Here is a 25,691-nt window from a genome sequence, read left to right on the forward strand (position 1 = left end):
TATTAATGTGTTCACTCTGTCATTTTGCCTATTGCAGCTATATAGGACCCTGGTCAGACCCCACTTGGAGTACTGTGCTCAGTTCTGCAGGAAGGATGTGGAAGTGATAGAAAGAGTGCAGAGGAGATTCACAAGGATGTTGCCTGGATTGGGGAGCGTGCCTCATGAGAATAGGTTGAGTGAACTCGGCCTTTCTCCTTAGAGTGACAGAGGATGAGAGGTGGCCTGATAGAGGTGTATAAGATGATGAAAGGCATTGATCATGTGTGTGGATGTCAGAGGCTTTTTCCCAGGGCTGGAATGGCTAGCACAAGAGGGCACAGTTTTAAGGTGCTTGGAAGTAAGTACAGTGGAGATGCCAGGGGAAATTTTTTACTCAGAGAGTGGTGAATACGTGGAATGGGCTGCCGGCAACGATGGTGGAAGCGGATACGATAGGGTCTTTTAAGGGACTTTTGGATAGGTACATGGACCTTAGAAAAATGGAGGGCTATAGATAAGCCTAGTAATTTCTAAGGTAGGGACAAATTGAGCACAATTTTGTGGGCTGAAGGGCCTATATTGTGCTGTAGGTTTTCTATGTTTCTATACTCCCAATGTCACCTCTTCAGGGTGCAGCAAGCCAACTGGCAAGACCCCAGTGGTGATGGGACGTTGAACTATGGAGATCCTGCAGATGTTGTTAATCCAGAGTAACACATGAAATGCTGGAGGAACTCAGCAGGTCAGGCATCTATGGAAAAGAATAAACAGTTCGGACTGAAACCCTTCTTCATGATTATGTAATAGGTTGATGTGGATGATCTAGAGCTAGCATCACCCATGAAATAGACATAAAAATCTTTCCCTGGCCCACCTGTCAAAGTTGCTTTGTTTTTACAATAATATGGTTAATTAGGCAGGGCTCTTCCGAGAATATCACGAACACAAGAAAGTCTGCAGATGCTGGAAACCCAAATCAACACACACAAAATACTGGAGAAACTTAACGGGTGAGGCATTATCTATGGAAGTGAATAGGTAGTCGACGTTTTGGCCAGAGACCCTTCTTCAGGCCTCAGAAGAAAGGGGAAAGATACCAGAAAGAGTTTTACATTACTTCTGTATGTTCAGAAATATTCAAGGTTTTATTTTTAAATTATTGGAACATTACAAACAATGTAAGAAAAACTACTTTTGTATCATGAAAATTTAATAATATATTGAACTAAGCAAATAATTACACAAATGTAACTTATTTGCTCTTGTTATCTTCTAATCATAAAAGCAACATTCAGCTGAAAGATTTCACATATTCTTAACAAGATCTAATCCCTCACAGGATCCAGGACCATATTTCCCCAGTGTAAACCGTGGAATGCTTTTGCTCTGTCAAAATCTGGGAGTACATCACCATTTCCCTTTAACCTACCTGAGTAATTACATTTTTTTTGTAGAAAGCTTTTAATACATTTCTCGATACTGTTCCCCCCCCCCCCCCACATAAAACGGTATAATTATATTCTATTTTCCATGTGTTTTGCTATCCCATCAATAATAACTCTACATTCCAGTGATATCAGATTTACTAACCTGTGTTCTTCATTTGGTAACCACTCCTAATTTGAACCATAGGGTTGCAAATACTTTCTTCTATCTTCCATGGGAACTGTACCAAATTCTAAGGAGATGTTTGGGGGGGAGGGGGTTGCAATTTAAATTAACACAACCTCAAACTCAGTGTGAAGGTATAGGAAAAATGGAAATATTAGAATTTGCAGCATAAAAGAATTCAGCAGGTCAGACTGCATCCATGGGGGCAAACCTTTCAGGTCAAGACCTTGCTCAGGAATTAGTGCAGAGGGGAGAGAGCCACTCCCATCTACATAGCAAAGTTTACTCTTATCCTGAACAACTTCTCTTTTGATTCCTCTCACTTAATATAAATCAGGCATAGCCATTGACGCTCATATGGGCCCTAATTTCCTTTTTGTCTTTTTCTTGGCAAAGTGGAACAGTCTTTGTACTAACCCTACTCAGGCACACCCCCTCCCCCATCCCAATTCTTCCTCTGTTGCATTAATGACTGCATTGGTGCTGCCTCCTGCATTATGCAGAACTCATACATTTTTTTCACCTTCACTATGAATTTCTACACCACCCTCAAATTCACTTGCATCACTTCTGATACCTCCCCAAATAAATATAAATATATATATACGCCTAAGACTTTTGCACAGTACAGTAGATAGTGAAGAATGTTATAGAGAAATACAGTGGTGTCTTATCAGCTGGATAAGTTGACCAAGGAATAGCATGTGGTTTTTTAATTAAGTTAAATGCTAGATCAACACCTATTTTGGGAAGATATATCAGGGTAGGACCATCTCTGTGAATGGTAGGGCCCTGGAGGATGTTGTAGAGCAGCTTCAGGATTTTCTTTGCTTTATTTTATTTTTCACCATCTCTTCTTAAACAATTGTTGAAGTTTCTAGGTCTCATTAAGCCTGTACCTTCTCATAATTTCTGACATGACTTTCTTCTGTAAGGAGAAGCCTAAAGTAGTTGCTATCTTTGCTTATTTCCGTACCTCCACTGCCTACCCCCCATTTGTAATTGTAGTCTGATGCAAGGTTTTGAATTGAAAACATTAATAATTCCTTCTAACCGCCCCTCGACACGCACAAGCACCTTAAACTTTCTGAGCTTCAACAGATTGTTTGTTTCTTGTATGGAGCACTAACCTACTATCAGTCACTTTTGCTGAATGAATTATTGCATACTCAGGGTAATCCCTAAATGTGTTTGTGTTCAACAAAGGCTGAGGCAACTCCACCACTTCACGGTTTCCATATTTCAAAATGCATAGAGTTGACTTTTTTCCCAGAATGAAATATCATTCACAATATCCATATCAGCATTTTAATCACAGATCGTATCATCCCAGTGACTTTGACAAAGGGATGTGCAGTCTTGGCTTTACCAGTCCCTGACCACTAATCTCAATAAGGTGACTGTTTCTTGGATCTAAATGTTCAGCCATCCCTTAGCCCTCCATGAAGCTTCACAATCTCTGCACCACAACTCCAACTCACCATCTGCAACCTTGCTTTAATAAATATAAGCTAATTTAAAAAATTAATTTGTTAGCTTTAAATCAGATTAATTTACTATAAACAGAAGTTCCTTTGGTTCAGTGCCAGCTTCCCCCTCTCAAGCTGTTTTCCATCTTAACTCTCTTTATGCTGCGCCCAGTTCAGATCTAACTCTGTGTCTTGGCAAGTATCTACTTTACCCTTTCTGATCTCCTTGTGATTAAACATTTGGAAGGGAAAGAATTCCCTGTCGAGTTATAGCAGTTGCAAATTAATTGACATCTGCCCTTTGAATTAGCCATGTATCTTTCAGCAGAATTTGTTAGAAACCTCCTGGATACATCAGAAAACAACTGAAGACATTTGCAGAAGGGTGTTTAAAACTCAGGCCAGAGAAGCTGATTGAATTAATGAGGAGGCCAAAAGAATTAAATGGAGCTGGAGACAATGGCCTTCTTAACCTAGGATTTGCCTGGATGAATTTATAACTCATTATTGTGCATTACTGGATTCATTCCAGAGGTGCTGAATCGTGCTTTGGCGCCCACCCACAGACACTAGCGCGACCTTACCTAATTGGTCACACTTCATGAACAAGTTGCAGTAATAAACCTCCCAAGCTGACTGTTCAAGGGCAAGGTCTGAGTTTCACCCAACAGGTACTCATCAAATATTTCGATGTATAATATGATTGTGGTTCATAGTGTGAGCCATTCTTTTATTGGAACCATGCTGCGTAAAACATAGGAGCAGAATTAGACTATTAGACCCCTTAGGTCTGCTCCACCATTCCATCATGGCTGATTTATTATCCCCTGCATCCCGTTCTCCTGTTTTCTCCTCATAACCTTTGATGCCCGTACTAGCCAAGCACCTTGTCAACCATGCTTTAAACATACCCAACAACTTGGCTTGCACAGCCATCTGCGGCAATGAGTTGTGCAGATCCACCAGCCGTTGGGGAAAGATACTCCTCCTCATCGTAGTTCTACAGGGATGTCCTTCTATTCTGGGGCTGTGCCCTCCGTTTTTAGATTCCCCGCTATAAGAAATATCCTTCCTACATACACTCCCGTCTAGGCCTTTCAATTTTCAATAGGTTTCAATGAGATCCCGTCCCCACCTCATTCTTCTAAACTCCAACAATTACAGGCCCAGATCCATCAAACACTCCTCATACATTCCCAGGATCACATTTGTGAATGTCGTCGGGATCCTCTCCAATGCCAGCACATCCTTTCTTAGATAAAGGACCCAAAGCTGCTCGCAGTACCCCAAAATACTCCATTGGGCTGACCAATGCCTTATAAAGCCTTAGCATTCATTATATCCTCTCTGATGTAATGTAAATTGGTTTATTATCGTCACGTGTATCATGGTACAGTGGAACAACTTTGTTCTGCGTGCCCTCTGTACATCTAGGTAGTACAGAATGTAGAATATGGTGTTACAGTTATGGAGAAATTGCAACACAAATATACATTAAGGTGTTAAGAACCATGTGTGGTCAAGAATCCATCTTACCATACAGGAAGTCTATTCAATAGTCTTAGAACAGGAGGATAGAAGCTGTCCTTCATTGTGGTATTACACGGTTTTAGGCTTCTGTACCTTCTGCCTGATGGTGGAGGGGTGGAGATGAAAGAATGTCGAAGGTGGAAGGGGTCCTTGATTATGCTGACTGCTTTTCCAAGGCAGCGGGAAGTATTGACAAGAGTTCATAGAGGGGAGGCTGGTGAAGCAACCCAGCAAGGCCCCAGAAATGAAAATGCAGGGTCTCCTTTTTATAACAACCAAACTCTTAGGAGAAAAGGCTTAACTTAGGACCTTTTCTCTTCAGGTTTATATTTTTTCATTTAGCTGGAGTTATAATTGAAGTCAGAAATTCTCTATCCACTTGAAGCAGACAGCTGATAAAAGATTCCTTTTGTTGTTGGGAAAAAAAAGTCTGTCAGTACTATCAACAGAAAGATAAGATGCTGTATTCAAGGAGGGTGGAAGTCAGAAGATGATGTCCCTTTTCTTGACAAAACTTGATGCCTGTACTTTCTGTTTTGCCATCTACAAGAATTGCAGCTTTTCCTTATAATCATGAACCTTCAAAGAGAAAAATCCTACAATGGCTTTCAAGATTTCTTCTGTTTTGCTGAGGATGGATCCCACTCCTGGATTTGATCACCGTCCTTTGTCACAAACAAGGTGAATTCTGCAGATGCTGGAAATCAAAGCAACACACACAAAATGCTGGAGGAGCTCAGCAGGCCAGGCAGCATCTATGGAAAAGAGTAAACAGTGGTTGCTTTCAGGCCCAGACCATTCATCAGTTCCTCCAGCATTTTGTGTGTGTTGCTCCATCCTCTCCTTTGTCTCTTTATTCCCATTGCCCACAGCAAAGTTAACTCTTTCCATTTGCCTATCTCCATCAATCCCAAGCAACCATCTTATGCTCTCTTAATTTCTCCCTGATGATTTGAGTTTCACCCACAAGCATACATTCAGTCTGTTACACCACCTGACCTTGGAACTTTCATAATTAGCCCTCCCCCCCCCCCCCCCCAAGTTTTTCTACTACTTGGTCAACTCCAAACCTACCAAGTCTTACCTCAAGTTAATATTGCATCTCCGTTGAGTGCCTTTCCTACTGACTTCTTTCCTACTGATTTCTTATTTTGTTCCTTGTGTTCATAAATATCACAGCCACTGTTGATAAATGCACCAAGTCCTCGAGCTTCGCTGCTTGGTATAAAAATTCCTAGATGAGAGTGGATTTGGAGAGAATGTCTCCTTTAATAGGGGGAACCTTGGACCGGAGGGCACAGCTTTAGAATCGAAGGATGCCCCTTTAGACTAGAGATGAGGAATTTCTTTAGCCACAGGCGTTGTGGAGGCCAAGCCATTGGGAATATTTAAAGAGGAGGTTGATAGGTTGTTGGATGGTACGGGTGTCAAAACATGGTGGGGAGTTGGCAGGAGAATGGGTTTGAGAGGGATAATAAGTCAGCCATGATGTAATTTCAGAGCATACTTGATGGGCTGAATGGCCTATTTCTGCTGCTATGTCTTATGCTCTATCATTTCAGAATCAGAATCAGGTGTAATATCACTGGCATGTGTCATGAAATGTGTTGACTTTGTGGCAGCAATACAATGCAATACATAGTAATAGAGGAAAAAATCTGTAATCTATAGTAAATATAAGTAATGTTAAATGTGCCGTGCAAAAATAGAAATAAAGAGTCGTGAGGTAGTGTTCGTGACTTCACTGTCCTTTCAGAAATCGGATGGCAGAAGCGAAGAAGCTGTTCCTGAATCTGTTCTGAATTTCTTCTGTTCAATCCCACTGTGCAGACTCTATCAACTCTGAGGTCCTTATCTCACTCCCCACCCCTAATGCATGTCATCCTCAGTATCCCTTCAGCAACATCTTCCCTTGTGCATCCCTTTGGTGCTTGGGTTTTAAATAGATGCCTTAAGTCCCGGGGAATAAGACCAGGGACCGAGCAGTATGCCTCCCCTGTGCCCACGAGCTAGGCTCATGAAGATGAGACCCAGTGGGAGGACCGGGGAACCGAGCATCGTGCCTTCTCACAGAAACCCGACATGGCGAGCATACCCAGGCTCCTCAACACGGGAACAGAGCGGAGCGCATTACTCGCCTCCGTTGCGGCCTGCACAGGGGAGCCCAAGACGCCATAGCCGTGGGAGATTGGGTACCTTGGCAGATGCCGGCAGAGCAACAGGAAGACCAAAGGGCCTCGACAGTTTACACCTCAAGATCCACCCTGGATCTCCCCAAGTGTGATGGTACCAGCCACCTGGAACCTTACCTGGCACAAGTCAAACTTGCCGCATGGCATAGCGGGTGGGGCCACACCGAGATGGTGGTGCACCTTGCCCTGGCACTGGAGAGAGATGCCCTACAGGCCCTCCTCAACCTAACGCACGCGGTGGAGCAGCGTGACTACAGGGCCTTCATAGTGGCGCTGGAGCAGATTTCGAACAGAGGCCGTTGGCAGAAGCAATGAGGGAAGAACTGTGCAGCAGACAGCGCTGTATGGGAGGAAGCCCGGGGGCGTTGGCAACAGATCTTCAGCACTGTGCTCAGCTTGGCTACCCCCCCGGTTCCCTCCCGCGGCCCAGAGACAGCTTTCCCTCCACGCCTTTGCAAAGGCGCTGACGCCGCAGGGCTTTCGACAGCATGTTCGCCTGACGTCACCATTGTCACTGGACGAGGCGGAGAGGGCAGAAGCAATTTTAGCTCCTCAAGGTGTTCCAGCATCGCTCCACACGCAGCAAGCCCAGGCTTGTGTCACCGAGGCAGAAGAGGAAACTGACGAGCAAGAGCCCGTGAGACAGATCCGACCAGCGCTGCGGGCCATGAAACGATCTCTACCGGTGCGATGGGGCAGGCCATTTAGCCTGGCATTTCCCTGCACCAGCACCATGCCACAGCTCATCGGGAAACACTGAGCAGGCAGCGCTACCCAAGCCTTCCAGCAGAACCCCTCCGTTATCGTCCCTCTGGGTGAGCCACTTGAGTGAAGAACAAGGGTTATATGTGGACTGTGTGGGGGAGGGCATCAGATGTCAGGCGTTGGTGGACATGGGGTCAACCATCATCTTCCGTCCTGGTGTTCTCCCCAACGTGGACCAACCATTGGTGGACAACGATGGCGGTCCAGCTGGCTACGGTCACCGGCGATGTGAGGGAAGAGGAGTCTGGGCATCGCAGTGGAGCACGAGGTGTGGCTCGTTGACATCCGAGAGTCCTGCATCCTTGGCCTAGACCTGCTGGCTTGCTGGAGGGCCCATGTGGCTGTGTCCGGGACAAAACAAAACTCTACCACGGTGCCAAAGCCGTGGCTCTCCGGTAAGGCAGCTCCCGAAGGCGGGCCCACAACGCAACACAGCTGAACCACGGGCAAGTGACGGTGACAGCACTTCAGGTGACGGCCAACGACGACCTCCCCATCATGGACCAGCAGATGCAGAGCAAACAGTTGAGCGATATCGTGCTGGCCTGGGTGAGGGAATGGCTGAGTGTGGGACGCGGCCAGAGTGGGCAGAGGCCTTCGCCATGGATCCAGAGACCAAAGCCGTATACTCGCGGTGGGGAACACTGGAGGTGCGTGATGGATTGCTATTCCGGCGGTGGCAGTTGTCCGATGGTGACAGACATCTCCAGCAGCTGGAGATCCCCTGGGGGCTCCACGCCATGGTGTTGCAGTCGGTGCACGGGCTGGTGGGGGCCTGCCATCTTGGAGTTGCAAAGATGTTGGACAGGCTGCGTGAACACCTCTACAGGCCTGGGTACAGGTAGGATGGGGAGCTGTTCGTGCACTGCTGCAATGCTGGTACGTCCCAGAAGTGGCTGGACCACCAGTCTGGGGTGCCCATGCAGCTGTACATGGTGGGGGGGCCCCAGTATCAGTCTATTGCCCTTCCTGGAAGAGGGGACTAACCTCAGGCTTGGAAGCCACTGGAAAGGGCCGGGATCTCTGAAATAGTATATCAGGTGCAGTTGCCTGATTGGCGGAAGGCAGTCGTGCTGTACTGGGACCGACCGGCACTGTGTCAACCCTTGGTCACCACTGACCCAGCGAGGCTGAAGGAAGGAAGTGACACTTCAATATGCCACAGTGTTGCCACCAGGACTTTTGGACTTTGGACTCGGTGTTGACGGGGACAGCTGACCCCTTGGGTGGGGGCAGTGTGACACTCTGCGGGGGCTGTGGTTGACAACCTGCCCTTGCATTTCTAATGACCAGTACTGTCTATTGTTCTTATGTTAAAATGCTTTTGTAGGATTATGGCGAGAAGTTCCATTTCATTTATTGTTGCATTTTAGTTTGGGTTATACAGTTATTCACTTGTGTATTTGTGGGTCACTGTAACCGGGGTGTGTGATGGTCACCTCCCCCATCTGTGTGAGACTGGTTGGGTTCACGCTCCAGGTCATGGTGCCTGGTCTGTTTTATGTTTATCACAATAAAACAGTTGTCAAGTTAAAGAGCTTCCTCGTCTGTCATTATGGACCAAGTGCTCGCCACAATATTAAAAATAAAATCATTGACATAATTATTGGAGCTGATGTACAGGTTTGTATCCAAAAGCATTTATAAGAGTAAATAACTGATGCAGTTTACCTCTGTCATATCTCTATGTATAGTTAGTGCTTTCTTTATGAAGTTCATATCTCTCTGTAGTCTTATGCCATTTATTCACATAATTGCCAAATAAAGTTAAATTTCTAGTTTTTAAGAGAACTACCAACGAATGCCATGGTTCTTTTTCAACAAGTTCCAGAAATATCTGACAGCTGGAAAGCTTTTGAGAGAGTACAGTTGAAAAGAAGGTGCCTCTAGGCTTCATTTTGAACATCACTTCCTGAATTATGTGAAGGACAAATTTCAATCAGCGAGCAGCAAACCATTTTTTTCCAGTGTGAAATAACAGTGATGATAATTGTAGTGGGTGCATAATTAGAATTATCTTTCCCCAAATGCAATGTTGTTTAGGAGCAAGATTCAACTCTGAGTGCCAGTGTTTCATTTACAGCAGGAAATTAAGGAAGTAGTCAGGAATATAAATGTGTGCAGATGTCTGAAGCTAGGGGCTCATTGGTTTGCACAACTGTGGAAAAACTGCAAGGCATCAGATTAAAACTCTTAATGACAGCTTGCTTTTCAAATGCTAATTGATGTGCTTGCTCTCCTCCCCGAATGTTCTCACTGGTTTGATTCATGCTTTTGAGTGCAGGTGTTCTGCTGATAAGTGACTCGCTTTCCTTGGAGGGTGTACACATGTCGATGGTACGTTAACTAAATGTTTAACCAATTCAACAATCAAGGTTTGACCAATACCAAGGAAAAAGAGCATCGAATGTATTAGCGACTGCAATGCTGATTATATCTGCAAAGGTATAATCTGCATCTCTGCAGGTTTAGCTGCAGTTGTCAGTGCTGGTTGGTACAACTTTGATGCATCATGGGTGTAAGGTTTTGAGTCTTTACTTCAGAACAAGTAATCACATCAAAAGCATTAATATAAAAAGCTGAATTGGTCCCAAGGGAATACGAAGCGCATTCATTTTTTTTCCCTCTTGTCATATTTTTCCTCCTTGTCCATTGACTTGTCTTATTTTTTTTCAGAATTTCTTTTCTCAATTCCTTTTCATAAATGCACAGCTGTCAGTGATGAACACCGCAACAGTTTTGATTTCTTTTGCTGTGGATGCAGGAAAACCTTGTTACATTTGAACTAGAGGATTGATTGATTTAATTTAAATTAGACTGATGCAATTTGCCATCAGTGAAGAGGTTAACCTCGCATGAAATTATTCTCCTCGGTAGGAAGATCGCTATTTGGTGCACAGTTGTTGGCAGGGTTTTCAGCTGGTCCTTAACCTGAACAGCGGCATGCATTTGCTCTTGATGGTCTACTTGGGGAGGGGTGAGGATGGTGGCGATCATGCACTCGATGCCTTAATTCAGCCTTACCTCACTTGGTTGTGCTGGTATCAACAGCTGAGTGATTGTGGGTTCAAGCCCAACATCAGGGATCTGAACAGCGATTCTGGCTTGAGAGAATATCAAAGATATTAAACTAATGTACTGACAGTGTCTTTTAGATTGATGTAAGTTTGAATAACAAGCATACAAATTATTGATGGTGCTGTGATGTGCATCTACCCTTCAATCAGATTAATTGATCACTATCATATTTGCTACTTAACACTCGAATATATTTAAACTATTTTGTTGGTTGTGAATGTATGCTTAAAAGCAAAATATCTGCTTGTTAGAGTGACAGGTATTTAATTATACTAACAGTAAGGCAATACTTCAACATTAGAAATGTGAGAAGCATTTTCTTTACAAAATTTTGTGTAAAGTAAAAACCTCTCTGATGGCAATGTACATCAGTCTAGCAATTGCTAATTGAACAGATCAGATTTTGACATCGCTCAAATATAATGGCATCAAGTCCTGACAGATCCCTAAGCCTAATAGTTAGCCTTCAAGGGTTTGAAGGAACGAGGTGAGGGAATTGCAGATGCATGTTCTTCCAGAGCTATTTCTAATCTGGAATTATCCATTAGATTAGTAAAATGTAATGTTTAAGGAAGTTGAAGGAGAAGCAAGTAAACTCTAGACTTGTATGGCTAACATTTGTGTTTTTGCTAATATTAGAACATGTATTTACATATGGTGTGTTTGAGCTTAAAATCTAACTTGATTAAAAACAGCCACCATTGAGTTGAGAAAGATGCTTTATGTCTTTAGGGTCTAATTGATTTTTGTTTGTGAAGTAATTAGCAATGTAGGCAATGGCATGTCTGTGCATGCAGTTTACATGAACTGTCAGAAGGTATTTTATGAAATTCCATGTCAGGGATTGTTAAATTAAAGTTCATGGAAGTGAAGGGAAATTATTGACCAATAAATTATAGAAAGACAGAAATTACTACTTTGATTGGAAGAAAGTGACTTAGTGATGTCTGCATAGACCTGTGCTGCAGTTACCATGATTTATTATTAATTTAGAAAGCAAACTATCCATCTTTCCTCATGTCACAGGAATTGATGGTTAACTTACAACCATTCTTTGATGGATTAAGTGAGCGAGCTGATAGCCTTGTAGTATTTTATTTAATTACTGACCTACAGAACAGGATCGGCCCTTCCAGCCATTCGAGCCGCACCACCCACCAATCCCTCCCCATTTTAACCCTAGCCTAATCATGGGACAATTTACAATGACCAATTAACCTATCAAATCATACGTCTTTGGAACGTGGGAGGAAACTGGAGCACCCGGAGGAAATCCATGCCTGTGAGCGTAAGAACTCCTTACAGACATCGGCGGGAATTGAACATGGGTTGTCCATACTGTAAAGCATTGTGCTAACCACTCCGGTATTGTGCTGCCCCAAATAAATGGACTCCAACGGGGCTAAGGGTAATTTTATCCATTTTGGACAATGTTATCCATGGCCATATTTAGAATAAATTGGAAGGTTTAGACATAATTACCACACTGTTACAAAACCTGGCAAAAAGGTGAATGGAATGTTCTAGGGTTATAATATAAAAGCGGCAATCATTTTGTCATAATTATTCAAATTGCTGGTTAGTGGACATCTGGCATTCTGTGTATACACTTTAGTAGGGCGAAACCAAACTTGGATGTTGCGTCTAGTAACTTCAGCAGAAAGTCATCTCAGATTCATTGGTTAAATTAGATTTGATTGACATATTTTGCCATTTAAAAGGATGATTAGAGTAAAATTTTGCCAAGTGGGGCTAGGTTAAAATGGAAGAGTAACCCGAGTATCGGAGACGAAGTGGTTCCTTGGAATGGGTATGGTGGAAGGGAGAAACCAAGACAAAGGGAAGTCTGTTTTTGTCTGTATAGGAAGAGTGTACAAGGGCAAAATTTCCAGAAATCAAATGGTTGCATTGAGACCCTTGTCATCGGCAGTGAATGAGAAACAATAGTTAAGAAGCAGAACAGATGTGCTGCAGACAGAGCGACTTGGAAGAGGTGCAGAAGGAAACTAATAAAAACAGCTCCAAAAGTCTGCATTTACTTAATGTGTTGAATTGACGAAGCCCTCTTTAGGGCTAAGGATTTAAACATACACTTTTGTCATTTGTGGCAGTTTGCAATTACTGTTGTCTGTGAAGTTATTAAAGGTGCATCTTTACGCCACAAATGTGTGTAGAAGGGCTCAGTTGATGTTAAGTTGCATTGGTCCAGTTCATACACTACAGAGCCACACATCATATGCCATTTTAAACCTGTTACTAAAATGTAGTCCCCTCATTTTTCTGCTTGGAAGACTTTATTTTCAATTATTGTTTGACACATAATGTACATTCTGACCATAGTTTAATTTTCAAAGGTACGGCCATAGAGTTCATTTCACAAAACTTTGCTGTTCAATTTTTTGGTTGTGTTCCATCTTTCAACTTTTACTCTGAACTCTGATGACTGGGTCACTGGCTTCAGGTGCTAAGCTTTTTACATCAAACAAATTTATCAGGGGCGAGTTCCTATGATCTGTGAAGGAAGTGCTGGCCTTCACAGCTATTGATTAAATGTGACAGGCATGCAAACTGTTAATCCAGCAAAGACCAAGCACAATAAATAATACTGTACAGCGTTTAAAGACTGCAGTGCTGATTCTGCCTCTGTATGATGCTGATTAGTATCTTGCCACTACACCCAGCTAAACAGCCCACACTTTGACAGTTTTATGTCAAGCTTTAATGTGTCTGTGATACAACAATCAATATCTAGTTTCCTGAATTAATGAAGTATCATCAGCCTATTGCTTATTTTTGTCACAAGGGTGTTTTGCAGTTTTATTTACAGTTGATTAAGCCATCAGAAAATTTACTGTAAATTGTACTTGCACAACATTCTTAAAGCCATATTTCATTTGTTTTTAAAGCTGATTGTCAAAATGTTTTAACGTGGAGTTCAGATTCAGGTACTCTATTGGGGTCAAATTCTCCAATCATGGATTTTCTGTGGTGACATTGATTACTTACTGTGCCCTGTCGGTCTCTGTCGCCTTAATTAAGTAAACCCAAAGCCATAGAGCGGAGTTAAAGAGTGTCAAAATGTAGAAAGGGTAAGTTCTACTGGCAGTTCATAAAATTTCTTGAAAAGTATCGTGCTTTAATTTGTATTCATTAGGAAACAGTATGGAATAAGTGAGGAATTGAGAGTATAAAAAAATAATTTTGAACCTATGTAACCTCTGGCTGAAAGAATAATTGAGACTGAATGGGAATTTTTGAACTGAAGTAAACTCTGTCTTCAGCAGTTAGCTCAGACAGGCTCATTATCAGTTCTTTTCTGCTTGCAGAGAGACATTGTGAGGTTAGACATTATACATTTTTCCCTTGTTTGATTAGGGGGAGAGGAGGACTTGCCGATAAGGACAGGAATGAACATCTGTCTGTAATTAAGTCAGGGCCTTGCAAAGGGAATAACTGATGAGGACTGGACAGTACATCCAACTGTAATTAAACCTTGATTTAGCAGACTTCTCTTATCTGTAACTAAGTTTTGCACCAACAGACTTGGCGTACCAGTTCAAATGACATTTTGCAACAGTAATGTATGGGACTTACTATGTATAAATATATGGCTGTAACCTGAGTAAGTGGGTCCTCTTGTCAGTTGGTGGCAGTGCTTACGTGCCTTCCCTTTGACAACTGGGTCTCAAACTCCTGCAGGAGAGTGTGCAGAAAAACTGTGGTGACAATAGGAAGCTGGTCTCCCAAGTTTTATTCAGATTCAACTTTGATTTAAGCCCTTCCGGTCCTTCAAGCCACATTGCTCACAATCCCCTGATATTTAATCCTAGCATAATCACAAGACAGTTTATAATGACCAATTAACCTACCAATTAATGTGTCTTTAGACTGTGGGAGGAAACCTACATGATCACGAGGAGAATGTACAAATTCCTTACAGATGGAGCAGGAATTGAACCTATGTTGCCTGCACTATAAAGCACCTTTTTTTCAGATATGCGGTTATCATGTGCCCCTGAAACCCTGATTCCAAACTCTGAAAGATGTGTCATTAGCTGATCGGAAGTAAAATTGCAGTGATGATATGAAATAGTTTACATGCACTCATTATCCATTTCCGGTTTATCTGTTTGTTTGCTAAGAAAAGCAAAGATAAATGGTCAGTAGCTAATTGTTTAGACAATTCCATTTGTGTTTTCAGGCTGCCAACAGATTGTACAAATAATATGCTAAATATCTAGTCGCATTTGAATCTGGCTTTGCGATTTGCAGTCACAGACCAAAACAATACTCACTCATATTTGCCACTTTAACTTGTTTAACTTCTGGTAAGTGGGCAGCTCATTCAATTGCAACAGCTTCTACAGGGTCAAGCAAAGGTGTTATTGTCTTCTTTAGATAGATAGATAGATACTTTATTCATCCCCATGGGGAAATTCAACTTTTTTCCAATGTCCCATACACTTGTTGTAGCAAAACTAATTACATACAATACTTAACTCAGTAAAAAAAAATATGATATGCATCTAATCACTATCTCAAAAAGCATTAATAATAACTTTTAAAAAGTTCTTAAGTCCTGGCGGTAGAATTGTAAAGCCTAATGGCATTGGGGAGTATTGACCTCTTCATCCTGTCTGAGGAGCATTGCATCGATAGTAACCTGTCGCTGAAACTGCTTCTCTGTCTCTGGATGGTGCTATGTAGAGGATGTTCAGAGTTATCCATAATTGACCGTAGCCTACTCAGCGCCCTTCGCTCAGCTACCGATGTTAAACTCTCCAGTACTTTGCCCACGACAGAGCCCGCCTTCCTTACCAGCTTATTAAGACGTGAGGCGTCCCTCTTCTTAATGCTTCCTCCCCAAAATTTGCAAGACCCTGTTGAACATTAAGAACCACAGGTCTACCCCATCAGCAAGTTTCTCATTGGCGGGAAATCTGAAGCAGCTGGACTTGGTGCAGCCTGTGTCAGAGAGGCATCGACGAAGTCCCGGTGTAAAGGAGGAGTGCAGCCTCCCTTGTGTTCGCTTGGCAGAAGACAAGCTGTATTGTGGTTGACTGCAGATTTCTGTGGCATTCGTGGGCTCGGTGTCTTGGACTGTATTTTTCGTTGTGTGACTGTATTTCACTGATAATGTGCTATATTTGCCTTGTGTTGTATGTGGCTATTGGCACTTTGCTTTGCACCTTGGCCCCTGAGAAACGCGGTTTTGTTTCGCTGTATTCATAGGTATCCTTGTATGGTTGAATGACAGTTAAACTTGAACTTAAAAGTATGACATACAGACCATTAAATTCTATCCTTTACTGTCTACAGTTGTGTTCTTTCACTTGCCTGGGAACCTGCTCCCCATTTACTGCTCTTTACAGCAATGTTTGTGTCAGTGTGCAACTTGTATGCTAATTGAAAGATGACCCTTACTGCAGAGGATTATTCCCTTCTCGATGTTCAGCTGTGGTGCCCGGTTTATTAAGGTTTTCCAAATTCAACCCATTCCAGGAAGAATTATATGAATAAAACATCTACGGGAGTGCGGGAGGAGGGTCAGTTTGAAACGGTGGTTTTATCAAGAGAACATTATCTAAAATAGAATGCGCATAAATTGAGTTGGTGGTCCTCATTACAGAATCAGAACTTTGCCCTATCTCAATCCTGTTGTATGGTCCTGCTTGAAAGAAAACTTTAAGGGGAAAAAAAATAGAATATGGATGTGCCATGATTGGATTTTATATGATGTATGGCCAGATTTAAAATATTGATTTAATTTCAGTTGGTAAATATGTCCTGCCTTCAATGTGTATAACAGCATTAAGCTTTCCGACACAAACTTTCCCCTCATGAAAAGTTCCAGAAGAACAATAACTTAGTAAAGGTATTTCAAAATAATTGTCAATAAATCAAGTTTCTCATTGCCCTGCCCCAATATGGCTCCTATCCGCTGCTATATAGAGGAGGAGAAATAAACAATTATCCCTCCATGTGCCCAGCCCTAAAGCAATTGCCTTCCCTCTTTATGCAATTGCCCCCAATATGTAGCTGTTGATGTACAACTCTGTAAAATTTGAGTTGTCCCCTTGCACATAAAAAGTACAAGTATGCGATGTTCATTTCCACTCCTTTGCTGCAATTTAGGAAGTGCTTGAAACAGTTGACTAATATGGAGGTTTATTTAAAACTCACTGCTGAAATCTGATTGGATGATACATAGCAGGCCAGTCTGCTGCTGGTTAACATCTTACCCTTTTGTATTTGCACAGCTTATTGTCTTTTGCACATTGGTTGCTTGTCCGTCCTGCTGGGTGCTGTCTTTCATTGATTCTACTATGTTTATTGTATTTACTATGAATGCCTGCAAGAAAATGAATTTCGGGTTTGGATATGGTGACGTGTATTTCAACAGTAAATTAGCTTTGAACTTCAGAAATAATGCTCGTGTTAAGCTATATAATTTGTTTCTCTAAAAAGCAGTGTTGGAAAGGTGGATAAAGACATTAGGTTAACTGCCCAGTCTTCTCCCGCATAATCAATAAACTCAGCCATCTGCAAACAATAAGACCACAGTTTTTCATTAATAGCTTTTTACCGGTAATGCAGCTTTATATCAGGATGTTCTGGTTTATTTGTTCTTCATTTTTATGCCCATGCTGAACATTGAATGCGACTTTTGTATGCAACAAATATATGTTTGTTCATTATGTGCCGTGTCATATGACGTGGGCGATCATGGTCTTTGCATGACCATGATTGTCCTTGGCAAATTTTTCTACAGAAGTGGTTTGCTTCTGCCTTCTTCTGGCAGTGTCCTTTCAAGATAGGTGACCCCAGCCATGACCAATACTCTTCAGAGATTGTCTGCCTGGAGCCAGTGGTCACATAACCAGGACTTGTGATAAACTCCAGCTGCTCATATGACCATCCACCTCCTGCTGCATGGCTTCACGTGACCCGAATCGGTGCTAAGCAGGTGCTACACCTTCGCCAAGGGTGGCCCGCACCTAGCAGAGGAAAGGAGCACCTCACATTTCCTTTGGTAGAGATGTGAGTCCACCCCCCCACCCCCACCACCTGTAACAAATATAAAGGATTTAAATAAGAAATAAACTTCAGTTGAAGAATAATGCATACCTACTTGTGCTATATTCTGGAATTATGATCCTCTTTCATAGTATGTACTAAACTGTTGGGCCGGGGACTATTTAAAGTCCTGGGAGCTTGGCATTGTTAACACGGTTAGAAACAGCAAAATGTGCTTCTAAGAATGGTGACTTAACTGTGCTAAAGCCCAGATTTCAGTAAAAATTGCTCATGATCTGGGCAAGTAGCTCTGGAATGAGTCAGTGTAAAATTATCCAGGATCTATGACTATAAGATTCTTCAGGATTCTTCAGTCTCAGACTAAAGAAATGATCCTTAAAAGTATAGTCAGGCAGATTGGCTCAGCTATTAAATTAAAACCTGAACCACCAGTGACTAAATCAAATCTGCTGTAGGTATGATGATATAAGTTGATGACACGGTTAAGTCACCCTCTTTAGGTGGAAAGACTGAGAAAGTTCCTTGATACCCATTAGGGTTAGATTGCAGAATAAACTCTAGGTTCAGGCTTTTACTTCATCACAGCTTTCAGGATAGCACATCACTGGATGGACTAACTAGCTTGACTAGCTGTGTCACAGATCAAGGAGCCTGTAATATTTCAAGGTAATTTACTTGAGACTATTACTGAAAGCAGCAGCTTCATGGTAAGTATCCATTCTTATTCCTTGCTGCTCATCATCATTGCCACGTTTAACCTCATTTTGTTTGTCTGATGAAACTGAGGTCAAAGCCAAAACAATTGGAACCATGTTGTTGGGATTAAGAGAATTGCATGCTCTCATGAATGTGTCTGGAAAAGTGGAAGCTTCTTTTGGTTACCCACCATCCAGCTTGCTGTAACACTGATCAGAATCAGGTTTAATGTCACCGCCATATGTCGTGAAATTTGTAAACTTTGCAGCAGCAGTACAATGCAATACATGATAAATACAGAAAGAAGCTGTGAATTACGGTAAATAATCTCAAATAGTTAAATAAGTAGTGCAAAAGCAGTAGTAAAAAAGTAGTGACAAACAAGAGAAAATCTGCAGATGCTGGAAATCCAAGCAACACACAAGTGCTAAAACTCAGCAGAAAAGACAACATTTCGGGCCAAGAGCCTTCCTTAAGACGTAGTGAGATACTGTTCATAGATTCAATGTCCATTCAGAATTTGGATGGCAGGGGGAAAACATTTTGTTCCTGAATCGCTGACAGTGTGCCTTCAGGCTTTTGTACCTCCTTCCAGATGATAACAATGAGCAGAGGACATGTCCTGGTTAGTGGGGGTCCTTACTGAGGCACTGTTCCTTGAAGATGTATTAGACACTACAGAGGCTAGTGCCCATGATGGAGCTGACTAATTTTACAAGACACTGCAGCTTGCTTCGATCCTGTGCAGTAGCTCCCCCCTTCCCTTACCAGACGGTGACAAAGCCGGTAAGAATGCTTTCCACGATATATCTAGAAATTTTCACATGTCTTAGGTGAGATTCCAAATCTTCTCAACATCCTAATAAAAAAATAGCTGCAATGTCTTGCCTTCTTTATAGCTGCATCGTGATGTTGGGACCAGGTAAGGTCCTCAGAGATACAGGTGTCCCCCGCTTTACAAATGTTCACTTTACACCACTTCGCTTTTACAAAAGACCTACATTAGTAACCTGTTTTCGCATTACAAAGAGGATTTTCGCTTTTACGAAAATTTATCCCATATAAATTAATGGTTCTTCGCTTTACGCCTTTTTGGCTTAAGAAAGGTTTCATAGGAATGCTCTACCTTTGTAAAGTGCATTTGGGTGGGGGGAACTCCTGTATTAACACTCAGGAACTGGAAAATGCTCATACTCTCTGCTTCTGTAAGAATTGGTGTGTGTTCCCTTGTCTTAACTTTCCTGAAGTCCACAATCAGCTCTTTGGTCTTACTGATACTTGGTTGGCAGCCAAATGTCAGTGGGACCTAGTTTTCAACAGTGGATGCAGAGCTGGGGCAAGATCTCAATGGATGTGGACACCTGATGGAGACAACCCAATGAAACCTTGAAACCTACGGACCCTGACTGCGCAGCATGTCCTCTGTGACCAACTTTAAAGCAATATTCTTAATGAAGTTTTAGAAAAGAAAACTAGTTTTGTAAAAGTAGATAAGAATTCATAGGTACTACGGCTTGTGGGTCCATAGATGTCAAGGTCCCATGCAGTAAAGGCCCAAGTGTTGACAGATTTTCCCATCGTATGTGGGGCTTTAACAAGTTCCATCGTGCCAATAGCATCTGTCTTGTGTTTTTGTTTCAGAAGTGGTAATCTGAGGAACAGCAACATGAAAAACTCATTTATAATGCAGTTAACTGTATTAACGACTTTGCTGAAAAGCATTGGCTATTTTTTTTCAGAAGTAGCCTGTGTGTGACATGCCACTGTAGTCTCAAGCAGTTTATAATAACAGAACTAGCAAATGAAAATGTAAGACTAAAGTGCTCTTAGGTGTTTTTTATAGAATATGATAGATTTTACTGTAAATTCATCAGGGTTTTTTATTTGTTTTTAATGGATGCACTGCTTTTTATATATAGCTGTGACTTTGTTAAAAATATGGAACCATAGAGGACTGCTAAACCTTGCTGCCTTTCACAACATCACCATACTTTCTTCCTCACCCCCATTCCCACCCCTGCCCACAACTTCTGCGCTTCGATCTTTCACCAACACCCTTTCACCAGCCAGAAGCCAAACGTATACGCTATCGTCTTGACGCTTAATCTCTTTCAGAGAACTACCTAGCCTACTAGTCGTAGCCTTTCACAAAATTTACCTCAGCTTTTTCCAAGGTAAGGCTATCTTTGTGCTGTTATGCTTTCTTTATTTCATCATCTTTCCAAGAAGAGGATGTGCACCAAAGTCTGATTCCAGCTGAACAGCACTGTCTATGAAATGGCACTTGTTGGGAAATTGCAGGTGTGTGCTTAATTACCCACGTATGAATATAAAATGAAGAGCCACACTCGCACACAATTCCCAAGATGTTTGCTCTGAGTGCTACTCCCCATTGAAAGCACAATTATGGAATGCCAGGTGGCACCAAATAATATTTGAATAAGCAGAACAAATATGTGCTAATACATTGTCTATAATGGTGCTGGTATTCTTTTGTTGTTGACTCTCTCATGTGCAGAGTACATTCGTAAATGGACCAAAGGTTGATATGCATTTTTGTAAAATCTAGATAAATTTAGAACTACGCTGAGTGGACTTTTTTCCAGTTTTTATCGTTGCATGAATTTATTTAATATGAATGTTATCAGTAAGTGCATGAGATTTCTTATCCAGTCAGGCTAAAGGAATTGCCTCTGTTTAATGAAGATGCATATCATTCCAATTTCAGAAGATTAGCAGCAGGTCTGGGAGCACTCCATGTACGCCTGCCGATTTGAAATGCGTGTAAACACAGTGGCATCCAGCTCGTACTGTGATGGCCAGATGTCAGCTAATACAGTGATGTCACTTAAAAAAAAATCAGGATCTGCTTATAATCATAGGGAAAATAATGACTTTTTTATGCAAATATGTCAAAGTGGTTGTACTAATGTTAACACTTTTATGGAGAAGAATAGCACTGTAATGCAAATGATAAACAATAATTAATAATTAGTGTCAGATTTGTAAGTGGCAGATAAGTTGTACAATTAGTGTAATTAGTATCCAGTATGGCTCGCTGGCAAGATAGATCACACTCCAGATTTTGTTGACTTGTTTTTTAGTATGATGTATAGGATAATTTAGCAGCTTTGAGTGCTTCATACGCAACAGCTGTGGTGGCCTCATGCTTGGTATTTGGCATCTGTCAGCACAGCTTCAAAATGTTTAACACTGATAGCGCTCTCAATTTAGATTTCTCTACCCCTTTATAGCTAATAAATCTTGCTGGCATATCCATTGATATGCCGGAGCTGCATTATAAAATCTCTTTGAAACTTAACATGAAGTATTTTATAAAGTGGCCAAGGCCGTATAGATTTTTATGTATGCCATAATTCCGCGTTAGCCAGGGCTGAGTACAATTTGAAGAACGGTCATCAAAAAGAGTGGCTTCACATTAAAATAATGCTGTACAGAACTGCAAGAACTTTTAGACAGTTTTCTATTCACCTGCCACTTGGTATTATAGGAAAGGCAACAGTCCTTGTGTGGCAGTTTTTATTTATGTCTTACCAGAGTTCATGAAGAGCAGTTTGCAAAATTTGAAACCCTTCTTCAAGTAGTTGAATGTATTTGCAACCTTCTCATCCTCAGATCTTAAGCATCATCTTTCTGTTCTCTCTGCCCTCTGCTGCTCCTCATCTGTCCATCTTCAACCCAATCACTTTTGACCTTGACATTTATATTAACTGAATAAAGTCATTGCATCATACTAGTACATCTGATCAGATCTCACTTGCAAACCACTTCCTCCTAGATCTACATGTGTGAAAGAATATTACTTAATTGACTGAACCACACTCTAGGTTACATTGCCTTTGATCTTCCATTCACCTACAATCTTTTGCAGCTGTTGACTTACTCAATCTCACCTTCACCTCAGTTTTTGCTCCTTTCCCCACTAAATCCATTATCCTTCCATGCCCTTGCAGTCCTCTCTGATATTCCACCCCCACTCCAGACGGTGCAGATATGAACAAGTATTATTCAAATACTAGAGGTCATAGCTTTAAGATCAGAGGGGGGAAGTTTAAAGGAATTTTTTAAAAGGGTATTTACAAAGGCAAGTTTTTGACACATTGTTAGGGGCCTGGAACATGCTGCCAGGGATGTAGTGGAAACAGATATGATATTAATGTTAGAGGAATTTGGACAGGCATACGAACAGGCAGGCAATGGAGGGATACTGACTATGTACAGGCAGATGGGATTAGTTAGATTTGACGTGGTCAATGCAGACATTTTTTATATTTTTGTATTTGCACAGTTTTGCTGTCTTTTGCACAGTGATTCAGCATCCAAGTTGGTGTGGTCTTTCATTGATTCTGTTATGGTTATTATTCTATTAAGGATTTATTGATAATGCCCACAAAAAATTAATCTCAAGGTTGTATATAGTGACATATATGTACTTTGATAATAAATTTACTTTAAACTTTGAATGTTTTGGGACAGAGGGCCACAATATTTCTGTTCTGTACTGGTCTATGTACCTTCTGAGATGAGGAAAGGGTACAGAGGAGATTTACCAGGATGCTGCCTGGTTTAGAGAGTATGGATTATGATCAGAGATTAAGGGAGCTAGGGCTTTACTTCTCGGAGAGAAGGAGGATGAGAGGAGACATGATAGAGGTGTACAAGATATTAAGAGGAATAGACAGAGTGGACAGCCAGCGCCTCTTCCCCAGGGCACCACTGCTCAGTACAAGAGGACATGGCTTTAAGGTAGGGGGAGGGAAGTTCAAGGGGGATAGCAGAGGGAGGTTTTTCACTCAGAGAGTGTTTGGCGCGTGGAATGCACTGCCTGAGTTAGTGGTGGAGGCAGATACACTAGTGAAGTTTAAGAGACTACTAGACAGGTATATGGAGGAATTTAAGGTGGGGGTGTTATATAGGAGGCAGGGTTTGAGGGTCAGCACAACATTGTGGGCCAAAGGGCCTATAGTGTGCTGTACTATTCTATGTTCTATGACAAACAATGAATAAGCTATTTGCTAGCAGAATTAATTGTTCTGTATATTACAACAAATAAGATGAATCAGCCATCAAGACTACGTCAGCTTTCTGTGCAACCCTACTTCTCCACTGTTGGAGTCCTGGACAATAATGGGGGAAGCTAAGATACCCACTACATTAAACCTATTGCTCAACCTCTTTCCATGATCTGCCTACACGTCTGTCTCTCTAGTTTCTGCTGGCTGATGCGAGACTTTTAATACATCCCTGGTCACAGCAATTACACCTTTCTTATTCCTGAGTTCTGTTCATATGCTCTCACTGAATGAGCCTTCCAAATTTTTCCTTATTGTAATGGTGACATTCTCCATAATTAGTAATACATTTTCCCCAAACCTTGTATAGCTCTCTCTGCCAGTCCTCCCTTTTTCTCAAACAAGTTTTGGCAATAGTTTACAGTATCGTAGTTCCATGTACTAATCCAGACTCTGGGCTCAAATGCCTTAATTTGTTGTTAGATTTATCAAAACAGATGATTCAGTTGCCTCTGCTGGTTCCCTCTCCACTATGCTTGTGGATCTCTTTTAATCCTCCATCTTCCCCATCCTTCTTGATTTCTCAGAGTGAATGCTGTCCTCCTAGGAGTCAAGAAGATGAGACGCCGCTCTTTACAAGGATTTCCTATGCTTAAAACACTGTCATTTTTGATAATCATAAATTCATTCCCAATATCTGGGCACCATTGGTAAGCCAGCATTTATTTCCATCTCAAGGGAGCAGTGGTGAGCAGCCACATAGAACCACCACAGTCGGACTGATCAAGGTATTCCCACTGTGCTTTGGGTGGGAACTTTCTGGATTTGAGTCCAAGCAACAATGAGGACCTGACAGTACACTTCCAAGCCGCTGTGGTGTACGCCTTGACGAAGATCCCACTGGTGGCACTGTTTCTCTGCACCTACTTGTCATGGGTGGAAGAAATTGTAGGTACAATGAGTGTTGTCGGAGTTGCCCAGGTAACTAACTGCCCAGTGCACTTTGGTGCTCAATGCAGCCAGCCATTGTTTGTTGGTGGTGGAGGGAGTAAATGTTTGGAGTGACTGATGCAGTGCCGGTGAAATAAGCTGTTTCATCCTGAATGGCGTATGGCTATTTGAGAATTGTTGGCACAGCACTCATCCAGAGATATTATACGACTGACTTAAACTGTGAAGATGGTGGAAAGCCTTGAGCAGTCAGGTGAATCATATTGAATAAAAGTAAAGCTAAATAAAAATGATGTGAAACTTGTATCAAAGCAACACACTGATTATTAAAATACCTTAACCCACACAATAATACTATTTACTGAAAAAGGAACGTTGATGAATTTGTGCAAATTTAATTTCAGTGTTCAAAATTGGGAAAGATTCTTATACCTGAAGAGCAAATTTATTATTTTTCTTGTATGACAGGATAACCTATTTAAGTGGAGTACCTTCACTAAAATTTGGTTCATTATTAACGTTTGTGTCTGTGTAGATGTGGGAAGGGATGGTTTTGGTTCCAAGGGCTCAAAGAAGTCTGAATGCATCTCTGAGATTCTCTATACTGCTATGAAGCAAAGGGACCAGGGCTGACAATTATCTTGCTTTTATTTTCCCCTCGTTTACTGAAGAATAATGAATGGCAGATTATTCGATTGGACAGTGAAGAAATTCAATTGCTGTGATTGCTCAGTTGAGTATGCTTCATTAATTTGATTTTGCCACTCTTGCAGCGGCCATGCCTCGCAGCAAGTTTCTAGTTTGATTAGAAAATGCCCTGCAATATGCTAGTTCCTAAAATTGCTGCAATAAACAAGCTTTATGTTTGAGGACACTAATATGCATTCTTCAATCCAACGGTAAATAACATTTGCTGGGAACACAAGATTGCTAGGTGCTTGCTCTTTGTGTGCTCAGAAGGCCAAGTTGCAAATCATCTCTGGTTTAAAATTATTTGACATATTTAAGTCCTTTTTGCTATTTTCCATATATATATATAGTAAACTTGAGTTTTTATGATAAATGAAGAAACTAGATTTTGTGTTCCTGTTATATTTCCTTTAGTTGGTGCGTGGCCAAGCAGTTAAGGTGTTTGTCTAGTGATCTGAAGGTCACTAGTTCAAGCCTTGTCTGAGGCTTGCGTGTGTGTCCTTGAGCAAGGCACTTAACCACACATTGCTCTGCGACGACACCGGTGCCAAGCTGTATGGGTCCTAATGCCCTTCCCTTGGACAACATTGGTGGCGTGGAGAGGGGAGACTTGCAGCTTGGGCAACTGCCGGTCTTCCATTAAAAAAAACCCTGCC

At 41.7% G+C, this 25,691-nt stretch overlaps 1 protein-coding gene and 1 pseudogene across 8 annotated transcripts in view; one reads left to right on the forward strand and one right to left on the reverse strand.

Moving 5' to 3' along the window:
* The window catches only part of ptprk (protein tyrosine phosphatase receptor type K), a 641,623-nt gene that overhangs the window by 438,551 nt on the left and 177,381 nt on the right, over positions 1–25,691 (forward strand). The gene's annotated exons all lie outside the window — the stretch shown is intronic.
* On the reverse strand, positions 17,979–18,056 carry LOC140733825 (small nucleolar RNA U3; annotated as a pseudogene).

Source organism: Hemitrygon akajei, chromosome 9 (genome assembly GCF_048418815.1).
Source record: "Hemitrygon akajei chromosome 9, sHemAka1.3, whole genome shotgun sequence".
NCBI lineage: Eukaryota > Metazoa > Chordata > Chondrichthyes > Myliobatiformes > Dasyatidae > Hemitrygon > Hemitrygon akajei.